We start from the raw sequence: 13,160 nt of genomic DNA, 5'->3' as shown, positions 1-13,160 counted from the left end.
CGAATAGCCAAAGTAATTTTGAAGAAGAAGACCAAAGCAGGAGGCATCACAATCCCAGACTTTAGCCTCTACTACAAAGCTGTCATCATCAAGTCAGCATGGTATTGGCATAAAAACAGACACATAGACCAATGGAATAGAATAGAAACCCCAGAACTAGACCCACAAACGTATGGCCAACTCATCTTTGACAAAGCAGGAAAGAACATCCAATGGAAAAAAGACAGTCTCTTTAACAAATGGTGCTGGGAGAACTGGACAGCAACATGCAGAAGGTTGAAACTAGACCACTTTCTCACACCATTCACAAAAATAAACTCAAAATGGATAAAGGACCTGAATGTGAGACAGGAAACCATCAAAACCTTAGAGGAGAAAGCAGGAAAAGACCTCTCTGACCTCAGCCGTAGCAATCTCTTACTCGGCACATCCCCAAAGGCAAGGGAATTAAGAGCAAAAGTGAATTACTGGGACCTTATGAAGATAAAAAGCTTCTGCACAGCAAAGGAAACAACCAACAAAACTAAAAGGCAACCAACGGAATGGGAAAAGATATTTGCAAATGACACATCGGACAAAGGGCTAGTATCCAAAATCTATAAAGAGCTCATCAAACTCCACACCCGAAAAACAAATAACCCAGTGAAGAAATGGGCAGAAAACATGAATAGACACTTCTCTAAAGAAGACATCCGGATGGCCAACAGGCACATGAAAAGATGTTCAACGTCGCTCCTTATCAGGGAAATACAAATCAAAACCACCCTCAGATATCACCTCACGCCAGTAAGAGTGGCCAAAATGAACAAATCAGGAGACTATAGATGCTGGAGAGGATGTGGAGAAACAGGAACCCTCTTGCACTGTTGGTGGGAATGCAAATTGGTGCAGCCGCTCTGGAAAGCAGTGTGGAGGTTCCTCAGAAAATTAAAAATAGACCTACCCTATGACCCAGCAATAGCACTGCTAGGAATTTATCCAAGGGATACAGGAGTACTGATGCATAGGGGCACCTGTACCCCAATGTTTATAGCGGCACTCTCAACAATAGCCAAATTATGGAAAGAGCCTAAATGTCCATCAACTGATGAATGGATAAAGAAATTGTGGTTTATATACACAATGGAATACTATGTGGCAATGAGAAAAAATGAAATATGGCCTTTTGTAGCAACGTGGATGGAACTGGAGAGTGTGATGCTGAGTGAAATAAGCCATACAGAGAAAGACAGATACCATATGGTTTCACTCTTATGTGGATCCTGAGAAACATAACAGAAACCCATGGGGGAGGGGAAGGAAAAAAAAAAAAAAAAGAGGTTAGAGTGGGAGAGAGCCAAAGCATAAGAGACTGTTAAAAACTGAGAACAAACTGAGGGTTGATGGGGGGTGGGAGGGAGGGCAGGGTGGGTGATGGGTATTGAGGAGGGCACCTTTTGGGATGAGCACTGGGTGTTGTATGGAAACCAATTTGACAGTAAATTTCATATATTAAAAAATAAAAAAAAAAATAAAAAAAATAAAATAAAAAAAAAATAAATAAAACTACAGACTCATGTTCAAACCCTAGACCTACTTCATGCAAATTCATAGCAGCGAGTCCTGGGGACGAGCCTATTTTGAAAGATTCCTCAGGTAATTCTTAGGCACTCTGAAGCTTGGGAACTTCTGCTTTAGAGATGAAGAGATCATTTCCTGGGCTTTTTACACATAGCTCTTTAAGATTCGATTTTTGTCCCTAACTGTGATTGGATAACAAAAGAGTAAAAATGCCTCTTTTGCAAAATACAGCTGAATTGTGAGTTCCAAAGAATATCTCTTTTAGAGCCAGCATCTTTGTCTTGATGAGGCTTATCTAATCAATACGTTATCTGCTGGCATATTAATCCAGTGATTTCCACCCCAAGGAAGGTATTACCAAGTGTGAAAGTGAGAGCTCTAAACTCCCACCACCTGTCTCGGGCAATGCTATATGGTCTTGGGCAAATCGCTTAATCTCTCAAAGCCTCAGTTTCTCTCTCTGTAAAATGGGTATAGTAGGAAAACTTGACTTTAGAAGTTCATGTGAGAAGTAAATAAAATTATCCACCTAAAACTCTGATAAGTGTGCAAGCAATTTTAACCAAAATTATTGGTGTCGTTGAAAACATTGTTAGGTTGAAATATAAGTATCTAAGAACTTGCTCCTTCGCTGCTATGGAGATATTCAGTCTTCCCAGTCCTAGAGGGCTTTTTGCTCCTATTTTTACTGATGAGGGAGCATGAGGCAGGCTAAGGGCAAAGAACAAGCTAGCACACCCGCCCCCCCCCCCCCCAGGTGGAATATGTGTGATATTTCTCAGACAATCCTGGCTGCCCAAGAACAAAGGAAAGGGGCTTAAATGCTTGGCATGGTAATGTGGGAAACTAAGGCAATTAAAAATTAAATTCCTTACTGCCTATAACCCATTAACAAGTCCTTGAAACTGGCAGAGTGACCTCCCTCTAGGAGCTCAGCTGCCTGGAGGATGACACTTTGCTAGGGGCCAAAGAGAAACTTAGCTTAATTTTCCCAATCTTGAGGATCCTTTAAATATACTTCCTTTATCTCAGCTAGCCCAGGATATGCTGGCAATTGGACTCCAACTTATGGACCCCTAATATACATCTGATAGGGTCTCATGACTGAGGTTTTACAAAACAGTAATAAATGATGTTTTCCTAACAACAGGTAACCCCTCAAGGTCCTGGAAACTTTGCTTCCAAAATTCTTTAGAGACTTACTCTATCCCTGACCCCTCCCAACCTGAGGGCATGTAATGAGTTACCCATCAGGATCCCATGCAACTCTTCCTGCCCATTGGTCCTGTCCCCATGCTTTAATAAAATCACCTTTTTTGCACCAAAGACGTCTTCAGGAATTCTTTCTTGGCCATCGGCTCCAGACCCCACAACCCCCCCAGGACCCCAAAACTTCATCACTAGCATTGCTCAGATTTCAAAAAGTTCAAAACCTGCAAATCTCAAAGATTTAAAAGCTGCAGATTTGGTTTTTAATTCCTAAAGAAAATCCTTTTACAATAAAGTTGAGTACCAGAAGTAAGTATGCAGTTCATAAGGAATTTGCTATCTAAGTATTCACCAAGTTCTAAGAAGCCCCATGTTTAAGAATTAAATGCCAAATTTAAAATACTTCTTTGAAAGAATTCAATGTTCTTTTTCTTCCACGACGTATTTACCAACTTAGAAGCCAACTTAGATGGAGCATCTGGTTTTCAGCACACTCTTGCTTTACACCTGTGTTTCCTGCTGAATGTTCTGAGAGGTCAAGTGACTTGCCCCAGGTCATACACAATGAGTCAGTGATTCAGGCCTGATTGAATCAAGGGTTTTTATGCCCAGGCTTCTGGCAAGTTTCTTTGGTAGGAGTGTCCACAAATAAATGGTTAACTGAGATAAATATTTACACTTCTGCTTTTAGAGCAAAGAAGAGAGATACATTTGCTATTTCTTGGGTCATTATTAAATTTAAATTTCTAAATAAAATAAGAAATATTCTAAATATAATAACTTGAACGTGGCTTACCAACTCTCTTCCAAATAACTAAATTTATGCTGTTTAACTGACGATACTGAGTTGGAAATATAGCAGGAGAGCTTGTCTCTTGGAAATACTGGCCAAGTTGGTCTACGCTCCGTCCTTGTTCCCCAGTTTGAGTTACTGTGTTCATTGTTGCCAAGTATTCATTCCCCAAAAGCTTATCGATCATCTACTATGTGCTTATCAATCATCTGTCCTACAGTCTGGCCACTAACATTTGCAGGACTCAGCACAAGAGTACTAGTGAAGGCTGATATGCCATATATCTAAAGGCCTAATATCTATAAATCAAACTGGCTTCCTTTTTCCTACTCCAGGCTACATCCTCTAATGTGTTGGTGTAACCAAACCAACCAAGGTGAGTTCTCTCCCTCCTGAGTCAGAAACTGCCCCAGGTTGAGTTGTTGTACAAAGAAAACTCTTATTTGCAGTAAACAAAGAGATCACAGAATGGGTTCCAAAGCCTGGCTCCCCTGGAGAGGGTGAATGGGTTCTTTTTGTTTAGGGTTAGGGTGAATAGTTAGATAGGGAAGGCTTGTCATTGTATATAAAGATGGGCATAAGGTCCTGGATGGGCCTTAAGGAAACGTGCCTACACTTTGTGTGTTATGTAAGTGAGGCTGAGGCTTCTCCTTGGGTGGAGTTTTTAGTATTATAATGATGTAAAAGTAATGGTAGGTCATTCCAAAGGTCACTCCATGGTCCATCTGCATAGGCACCAAATGGGTTTAGCTCAGAAAGTCTGGGGGCGCCTGGGTGGCTCGGTTGGCTAGGCGATCGACTTCAGCTCAGGTCATGATCTCGCAGTTTGTGAGTTCAATCCCTGTGTCGGGCTGTGTGCTGACAGCTCAGAGACTGGAGCCTGCTTCAGATTCTGTGTCTCCCCCTCTCTCTACCCCTCCCCTGCTCATGCTCTGTGTCTCCCTGTCTCTCAATAATAAATAAATGTAGAAAGAAAGAAAGAGAGAGAGAGAGAGAGAGAGAAAGAAAGAAAGAAAGAAAGAAAGAAAGTCTGGGTGGTCTGGGCCAGCTGGAGACCTTGTCAGGGCAGTTGCCATCACCTGAGAGGTGGTTTCTGGTTCCATTTGCCTGAGTTAAGAGTTAAGCTGGAGAAAAGGGATTAAGGCAAATGTGGGACAAACATTAGTGAGTACAAGAAAGTGGACAGTATATGTCAGGTCTTGTGGTCTAGCTGGTGACAGGGGCCTTGAACACATGTATTGTAGGAGTACCAGCTTACACGGCCAAGTGCCTCCACTGTTCCTGAAATCAGGCACCACAGCATCCTTCCTCGGACCCCTGACCTCCAAGGGTGGAAGCTTTTGTTAGCCCTGGGAATAGGCTCAGAAATAAGGTCTTTCCTCTAAGTGTTGTACTGCCAGGAGCTACACCAAGGCATCCACGCAAGACTAAAATTTTATGCCGTGCAATCTGAGTATATCATTCACCTAAAATATCACCACTTTTCATCGTCAGCTCAGCAAAGGCCCAAATTCTTCGTCTGATATGGCCTTAAACTTTCCAACCTGATAGCGGACTTTCCCATTTACAGTGTTAGAAAGAAAACCCCAGGTCCAAAATGGTGTTACTTAGGCTAAGTCACCAAATCTGGGCATCATACCTAACCTAATTGCAGCTTCAGCCTCCCGCAGAAATATATGTCTTAGGGGGTCAGTCAAGAATTTTCTGATCAGTACCAATGAGGCAATCTATCACACGGGCCCTCTCCATCTCCCCCAAAAATGAGGTAATCCATCTATTAAGACCCCTGCCCTTCTCCCTAAAGGAATGTGGCCTTGTCTGGAACAGTCTTTTCTTTCGTTAACTTCTTTTGTTAACAACCTCCTTCCTATGAAAACCTTCTGTTTTTACACCTCCTCAGAGCTCCCCTCTGCTTGCTAGATGGGACGCTGCCCCACTCATGAATCATTTAATAAAGACAATTAGATCTTCAGATTTCCTCGACCGACTTTTTGTTCTTTGACAACAGTGTACTTATGGTAAGCAAGTTAGAGCATGTTTCCATCCCAATAACTTACTCTGTTTGTCCTTTCTTTTCTTTTTTAAAATTTTTTTTCATGTTTGTTTATTTTTGAGAGAGAGAGGGAGAGAGAGAGAAAGAGAGAGAGAGAGACAGCATTAGTGGGAGAGGGGCAGAGAGAGGGAGACACAGAATCCGAAGCAGGCTCCAGGCTCTGAGCTGTCAGCACAGAGCCCGACGCGGGGCTCAAACTCACAAACTGCAAGACCGTGACCTGAGCTGAAGTCAGACACTTAACTGATTGAGGCACCCAGATACCCCTCTATTTGTCCTTTCTGCCTAAAATACTTTTTCAAGGGCACCTGGGTGGCTCAGTGGGTTAAGCATTTGACTCTTGATTTCAGCTCAGGTCATGATCTCAGGATTGTGGAATCAAGGCCTGCGACGGGCTCCGTGCTAACAATGAGGAGCCTACTCAGGATTCTCTCTCCCTCTCTCTCTGCCCCTCCCTCCTCTCTAAAATAAGATAAAATAAAATAAATATAATGAAATTAACAATAAAATAAAAATACTTTTCCTATCTCTGCCTGGCTTGATGTTCTTATTCATCTCCCTTTATCTTTATGAGACTCCACACTGCTCTTTTCATCACACTTACCCCTAACGAGTTGTGTGTTTACACTAGTTTTGCTTGTGAATTCTTGAAGCCTAGTCCTATGGCATTCACTTTCTTTCAGTTCTTTGAAAATAGCTTTCTTGGGGGCACCTCAGTGGCTCAGTCAGTTAGTGTCTGACTTCAGCTCAGGTCATGGTCTTGGCAGTTTGTGAGTTCGAGCCCCGTTGTCCAGCTCAGAGCCTGGAGCCTGCTTCAGATTCTGTGTCTCCCTCTCTCTCTGCCCCTCCCCTGCTCACACTCTGTCTCTTTCTCTCTCTCAAAAATAAATAAATATTAAAGATTTAAAAAAATAGCTTTATTGTTTTTGTAGAAATGATGCTTATTTGTTGTAAGTGAATCACACCACAAGAGAGTGTAAAAAGAGAATTGACACTCAGAAGTGTTGCCAATCTTTTCATATAGATACATGGATTGATGTATAGAAGTTACAAAAAGAGGAACATTTATTTTTTGTACCTTTTTTTTCAATTGTTACAGCGATCTACATAGTCTTTTTAAATGACTGCTTATTATTCTATGCTACTAATACTTCAGAACATATTTAACCAATCTCTTTTGCTTAATAGTTTATTTTATTCTCCGTTATCTATTACAAAAATATTGTAAGACATGTTTTCCATTTTAAACTTTTTCAGTCGTGTACCATTATCCCCTTGGCATAGATTCTTCTTCTTCTTTTTTTTTTTATTAAGTTTATTTATTGATTTTGAATGGGGCAGGCCGAGAGAGAGGGAAAGAGAATCCCAAGCAGGCTCCATGCTGCCAGCACAATCCTGACATGGGACTCCGTCCCACGACCCTGAGATCATGACCTGAGCTGAAATGAAGAGTCGGATGTTTCACCAACTGAGCCACCCAGGTGCCTCATCCCTTGGGATAAATTCTTAAAACTAGAGCTTCTGGGGGCACTCAGCTGGCTCAAGCATAGAGCCTGTAACTCTTGACCTCAGGGTTGTAAGTTTGAGCCCCACATTGGGTATAGAGATTACTCAAAAATAAAATCTTTTTAAAAAAAATTTTTTTTTAACGTTTATTTATTTTTGAGACAGAGAGAGACAGAGCATGAACAGGGGAGGGTCAGAGAGAGGGAGACACAGAATCTGAAACAGGCTCCAGGCTCTGAGCTGTCAGCACAGAGCCCGACGCGGGGCTCGAACTCACGGACCGCGAGATCATGACCTGAGCCGAAGTCGGCCGCTTAACCGACTGAGCCACCCAGGCGCCCCTCAAAAATAAAATCTTAAGAACAAACCAAAGCAAAAACTAGAGTTTCTGTCATGCCAAAGCAGTTGTGACATTCACTTTTGTGTCCCTTGGAGCACCTGATGTGAAGCCTTAAAAATAATAGATATTAAAAAAATATTGGCTACTGACTGACCTATAATATAATGGACCTAATGCAATAGTATTAGATGTTCTGGGAGGAGCCAACCCAGACTTATGCTACTTGTTTACATAGACAAAAACTGCAGGAAAAGGCGGTGGGTAAGGAAATGGTAAGATTTAAAATAAAAGGAGCAAAGGGCACCTTGGGTGGCTTAGTCTGTTGAGGGTCCAACCCGTGACTTCAGCTCAGGTCATGATTCCAGGGTCATGGGATCAAGCCCTGTGTTGGGCTCCGTGCAGAGCCCACACAGGATTCTGTCTCCTTCTGCCCCTCTACCCGGCTCACACGTGCACGTCGGCTTTCTCTAAAATAAACAATAAATAATTTTTAAATAAAAAGAGCAAGATACATTTGCAGTGAACATTACCTGTGTCTATTTGATATTCCTAACAACGCTATGAGAAGATAAAACTGATCTCGTTACTTCTGTTTCACAGACGAAGAACTTGAACTCAGAAGACATGATTTGCCCAAGGTTACCCGACTTGCAGAAGGAACCTCATGCTTTGTTTCTGCTCCAGTCCAGTGTCTTCTCAAATGCTCCGCTTTGCCTTTTAACTAAATAATGGCTTTCCACCATTTCACTTAATAAAGTACTCTGCCACAGGCATTGGCTTCTTGGAATCACTGTTTATACAGGCGGTCTCTCCTTTTGCCAGTGGGAAAACCCAAATTGGAGAAGGCCAACAACCTTCTGTTTCTTCAGTGGCCTCTAACTGGCCAGCTACACCTGAGGGTGACTTGGCTTTTCTCGGTGAAGATTGCAAGTTTGTTGAAAATCTTGTGCCTTGTTTATTTTTTTTTTTTTGTATAATTTTTTAATGTTTATTTTTGAGAGGGAAAGAGAGACAGAGCACGAGCAGGGTAGGGGCAGAGAGGGAGACACAGAATCCAAAGCAGCCTCCAGGCTCTGAGCTGTCAGCACAGAGCCCCACTCAGGGCTCGAACCCACGAACCACAAGATGGTGACGTGAGCTGAAGTTGGACGCTCAAACGACTGAGCCACCCAGGCGCCCCTCTTGTGCCTTGTTTAGATGAGGAAGGAATGTGTCCTGCCTATTTAAAACATGTAATTCATTTTAGTCAGGGACAGGCTCTGCCCTGTTCTTTGATTAATCCCTAGCATCTAGCACACTGCCCGGTATATATAGATCCTAAAAAATATATATATTTATATAAAAGGAGGGAAGGAGCAAGGAAAAAAGGGAGTCTAATGTTTATATCTTCTACAAAACATTATTCTTGAACAATAACTGTCATTGGCTTGTTTTTATTTATTTTTTAAATGTTTTATTTATTTTTGAGACAGAGACAGAGACAGAGACAGCATGAGCAGGGGAGGGGCAGAGACAGAGGGAGACACAGAATCCGAAGCAGGCTCCAGGCTTTGAGCTGTCATCACAGAGCCCGACGTGGGGCTCGAACCCACAAACCATGGGATCATGACCTGAGCCAAAGTCGGATGCTCAACCGACTGAGCCACCCAGGCGCCCGGCTTATTTTTATTTTGATAGATGAAATTTTAATCATCCTCAAACATCTACAGTAACTCACCCAAGTACGATTAGATCAGTCTCCAAAGGTTCTTTCCTCTTTTGTCTCTCTCCAAATATTCCTATTTATATTTTGAAATATAGGCTATAATCTAAAAGGCTAAAAGTTTTTATTTTGGGGGGAAATGGTGACATTAGGATCAGTGGGAAAAATGATTGTGGTTTAAAAATAATTGTTTAAACAAATTGACATAAACTGTGCTAATTCTTAACTTTCACACATATTCCTATTCTTTGTAGAGACTAACAAAAATGTTTTCTGTTGCTATACAAATAATATCATTAAGGGGGCGCCTGGGTGGTGCAGTCGGTTAAGCGTCCGACTTCAGCCAGGTCACGATCTCGTGGTCCGTGAGTTCGAGCCCCGCGTCAGGCTCTGGGCTGATGGCTCGGAGCCTGGAGCCTGTTTCCGATTCTGTGTCTCCCTCTCTCTCTGCCCCTCCCCCGTTCATGCTCTGTCTCTCTCTGTCCCAAAAATAAATAAAAAACGTTGAAAAACAAACAAACAAACAAACAAAAAAAACAAATAATATCATTAAGGTGAGATAAATATAATTATATATAATGCATAATATAAATGTGTATAATATATAAAGAAATATATACAGATATATATAAACTCTTTCTCCCCACCCACCCATATATCCACATTCTTTAAGTAAATTGACCATATAGGGAGGATTTACTAGGCAGTCCCAATTTCAAATATTCTAAACCTTTATTCACTTGCTATGTATCATCCCATTCATGCAAGTCTTGAGTGTACGAGAAAAAGTGGCGTCAATACCTATGGCTCATAGAAATAACATGTTCTGACAGGATAATAAGGAAACTCATCGGCACATATTAGTCAGCTGAGGCTAGGTTATACTACGGTACAAAAAAGACCCCAAATCACAGTGACTTACGAAAGCAAAGGTTATTTCTCAATGTATTTGTGTCATTGACTGAGGCTTTGCTTCATGGCTCTTTACTTTGGTGTCCAGGCTGAGAGAACAGCTCCTGCCTGGGACATTCAAAGGAAGAGAAGGTGGCAGAGGAGGCTGGATTTGGGCCGCTTCTGCTCGGAAGTGACACCACACTTCTGCTCCCAGTTCATTGGTTTAAACAAGTCACGTGGACAAAGCTGACATCGAAGGGGTGGAAAGTGTAATTTTCCAACGAGCCCCTAGGGGACTGGATCTACAGGGAGAGGAATGGCACATTCGGGGCAACTGTACTCCATACTTGGGTTGTATGCTGACACCCTCTGGTAAGTCCTCCCAGCTAGAGCTCGTGAAGTAATCTTTGTGTCTGCCACTTCCCTCATTCAACTAAGATTCAAGTTGTTTTACTTTTATTTTCTATACATTTCTCAAATCTAATTTCCCCTCTGTATCTCATCTACCAGTCCATTGTTCCGGTTCTCAGTATTTATAAACAGGTCTTCTGATCATACATTAATTCCACACAGAGGCACCAATGTGAAGTATGCAAAGTGCACAAATCTAAAATGTCATTTTTCTGGGGCACCTGGATGGTTCACTTGGATGTGGCTCTTGACGTCGGGATCTTGAGTTCAAGCCGTGCGTTGGGCGTAGAATTTACTTTTTTTTTTTTCCTTTTTTTTTTTTTAATGTTTATTTATTTTTGAGACAGAGAGAGACAGCGCATGAACGGGGGAGGGTCAGAGAGAGGGAGACACAGAATCTGAAACAGGCTCCGGGCTCTGAGCTGTCAGCACAGAGCACGACGCGGGGCTCGAACTCATGGACCCCGAGATCATGACCTGAGCTGAAGTCGGACACTTAACTGGCTGAGCCACCCAGGGGCCCCAGAATTTACTTTTTTAAAAACTCAGCTGGATTTAATAAAAACTTTTAAAAACCCAATGCTATAAAAAAAATGTCATTTTTCTTTCCACAAATATAATTGTATGATAAATAGAATATATGAAACCAGAGGTAAAAATAAGTCTAATTATATTTTAAAATGGCAATATAATAAGCATAAATGTATTAAGTTTACTCACATAAAAAGCTCGTTTTCCATTTTGGCTATCTCACACACACACACACACACACACACATTTCTACCATTTTTTCCCTAAACAGACACATTTTTGAAAACAAAAAAGCCAAGCAAAAGAAATTTTTAAGAAAAAAAGCTAACAGAAATTTGAAATGATGGATGATACACACCAAATGAAAGCCACAATAGCAATTTAATATCAGTTGCTACTTTATTCTGTTTAGTAGTAAACTTATAGGTACTTCTGTGTTTCCTATACTTTTTATTTGTTATTTATTTTGTCAGTTAGCAATATCCTTTTTTGTCTCTTAGTCATATAAACTTGTAAATTAGTAGTAATAAAATAAAGTAGCAACTATTGGAATTATAAGAACTTATAAATTAATCTAAATTACTATGTAAGAATTTTTAAAAATTTCTATTTATTTAGATATTTCTTCTTTTCTAAAGCATGCATGTAGAACACTGTAAATTTCCCTCTCAACACCATTTTAACTACTCCCCACATGCTTTGATATGCTGTATTTTTATTTTCATTCCATTCAGTATATTTTCTTATCTACCTTGAAAGTTCCTCTTTGACCCATGGATTATTTAAAAGTATATTGTTTAGTTTCCACATGTTTGGTTATTTTCTTCCCTTTCTGTTATCAATTTCTAGTTTGATTCCATTGTAGCAGAAAACACATTCTGTGTGATTTCATTTATTTTAAATGTTTTGAGATCTGTTTTATGGTCCATGGTATGGCCCACCTAGCAATATTTTCTGTGAACACTTGAATATATTCCACTCTTGGTGAACAAAGTGTTCTATAAATGTTGATTCGATTCTGTTGGTTGATTGTGTTGTTGAGTTGTACTGTTTTTCAGATTTTCTGTCTGGTTCTCCCAGTTGTTGAGAGAGAGATTGGAAGTGTGAATTTGTCTATTTCTCCTTTCAATTTTATTATTTTTTCCTTCACAGATTTTGAAGCTCTTGTTGTCTGATGCATACACATTTAGGATTCCTTTTTTTTTGCAGATTGATCTTTTTTACCATTATGTAATATACCTCTTAGCATATCATAACTTTTACTGCCTTGAAATCCACTTTAGCTGATACTAATACAGATATTTCTGCTTTCTTTTAATGTTTTTTTAAAGATTTTATTTTTAAAGTAATGTCTACACCCAGTGTGGGGTTCTAACCCAGAACCCCAAGAACCAGAGTCATATGCTCCTACTGAGCCAGCCAGGTGCCCCTGCTTTCTTTTAATGTTTCCATGATATATCTTTTTCCTTTCGTTTACTTTTAACCTACCTATATCATTATATTGGAAGTAAGTTTCTTGTAGACCGTACATACTTGCACCATGTTTTTCATTTACTCTGCTTATTTGTATCTTACAATTGGCATATTTGGACCATTTACATTTAATGTTATTATTGATATGTTGGGGCTTAAGTCCACCATTTGAAATTTTCTTTTCTTTTTGTTCTATCTGTTTTTCACTTCTGTCTTTTTTCCTTTCCTTCCTATGGATTGCTTAAACATTTTTTAAAAATGCTATTTTGATCTATTTATAGTTTTTTTCAATTTATCTCTTTATATATCTTTTTTAACGGTTGCCATAGATACTACATTACATATATCTAATTTATCACAGAATACTGGTGTTGAAATTTTATCAACTTGAGTGAAATGTAAAAACCTTATTTCCCTTTGTGTCCCTTTAACTTTGACCTTTTAGAATTGTCATGAACATCTCCTTTTCACAAATATTAGATCTTTTGTGATAGTCCCACAGATTTCCATTTTGGCTATCTCACACACACTCACACACACTTCTACCATTTTTGCTAGAACTCTATTTCTTTTGCTTTGGGTTGTTTTTTTTTTTTTTTTTTCTGTCTCTATTCTATTTTCCAGAAACAGACTTTTTAAGGTTTCCTTTGTTTGTCTTATCTATAATTTCAAGGTTTCAGTTGTACTT

The 13,160-nt window shown here is 40.1% G+C and overlaps 1 long non-coding RNA gene across 1 annotated transcript; it reads left to right on the top strand.

Annotated features, from left to right (window-relative positions):
- Positions 1 to 5,429: 5,429 nt before the first annotated feature.
- Positions 5,430 to 8,234, top strand: LOC125924939 (uncharacterized). The gene is made up of 2 exons (XR_007458627.1): positions 5,430 to 5,580; positions 8,062 to 8,234. It is a non-coding gene; the product is annotated as an uncharacterized LOC125924939 (long non-coding RNA).
- The last annotated feature ends 4,926 nt before the right edge of the window (positions 8,235 to 13,160 follow it).

Source organism: Panthera uncia, chromosome F2 (assembly GCF_023721935.1).
Source record: "Panthera uncia isolate 11264 chromosome F2, Puncia_PCG_1.0, whole genome shotgun sequence".
NCBI classification, from domain to species: domain Eukaryota; kingdom Metazoa; phylum Chordata; class Mammalia; order Carnivora; family Felidae; genus Panthera; species Panthera uncia.
Note: the sequence above shows the minus strand (reverse complement) of the source record. Positions and strands in the feature narration are given on the sequence as shown.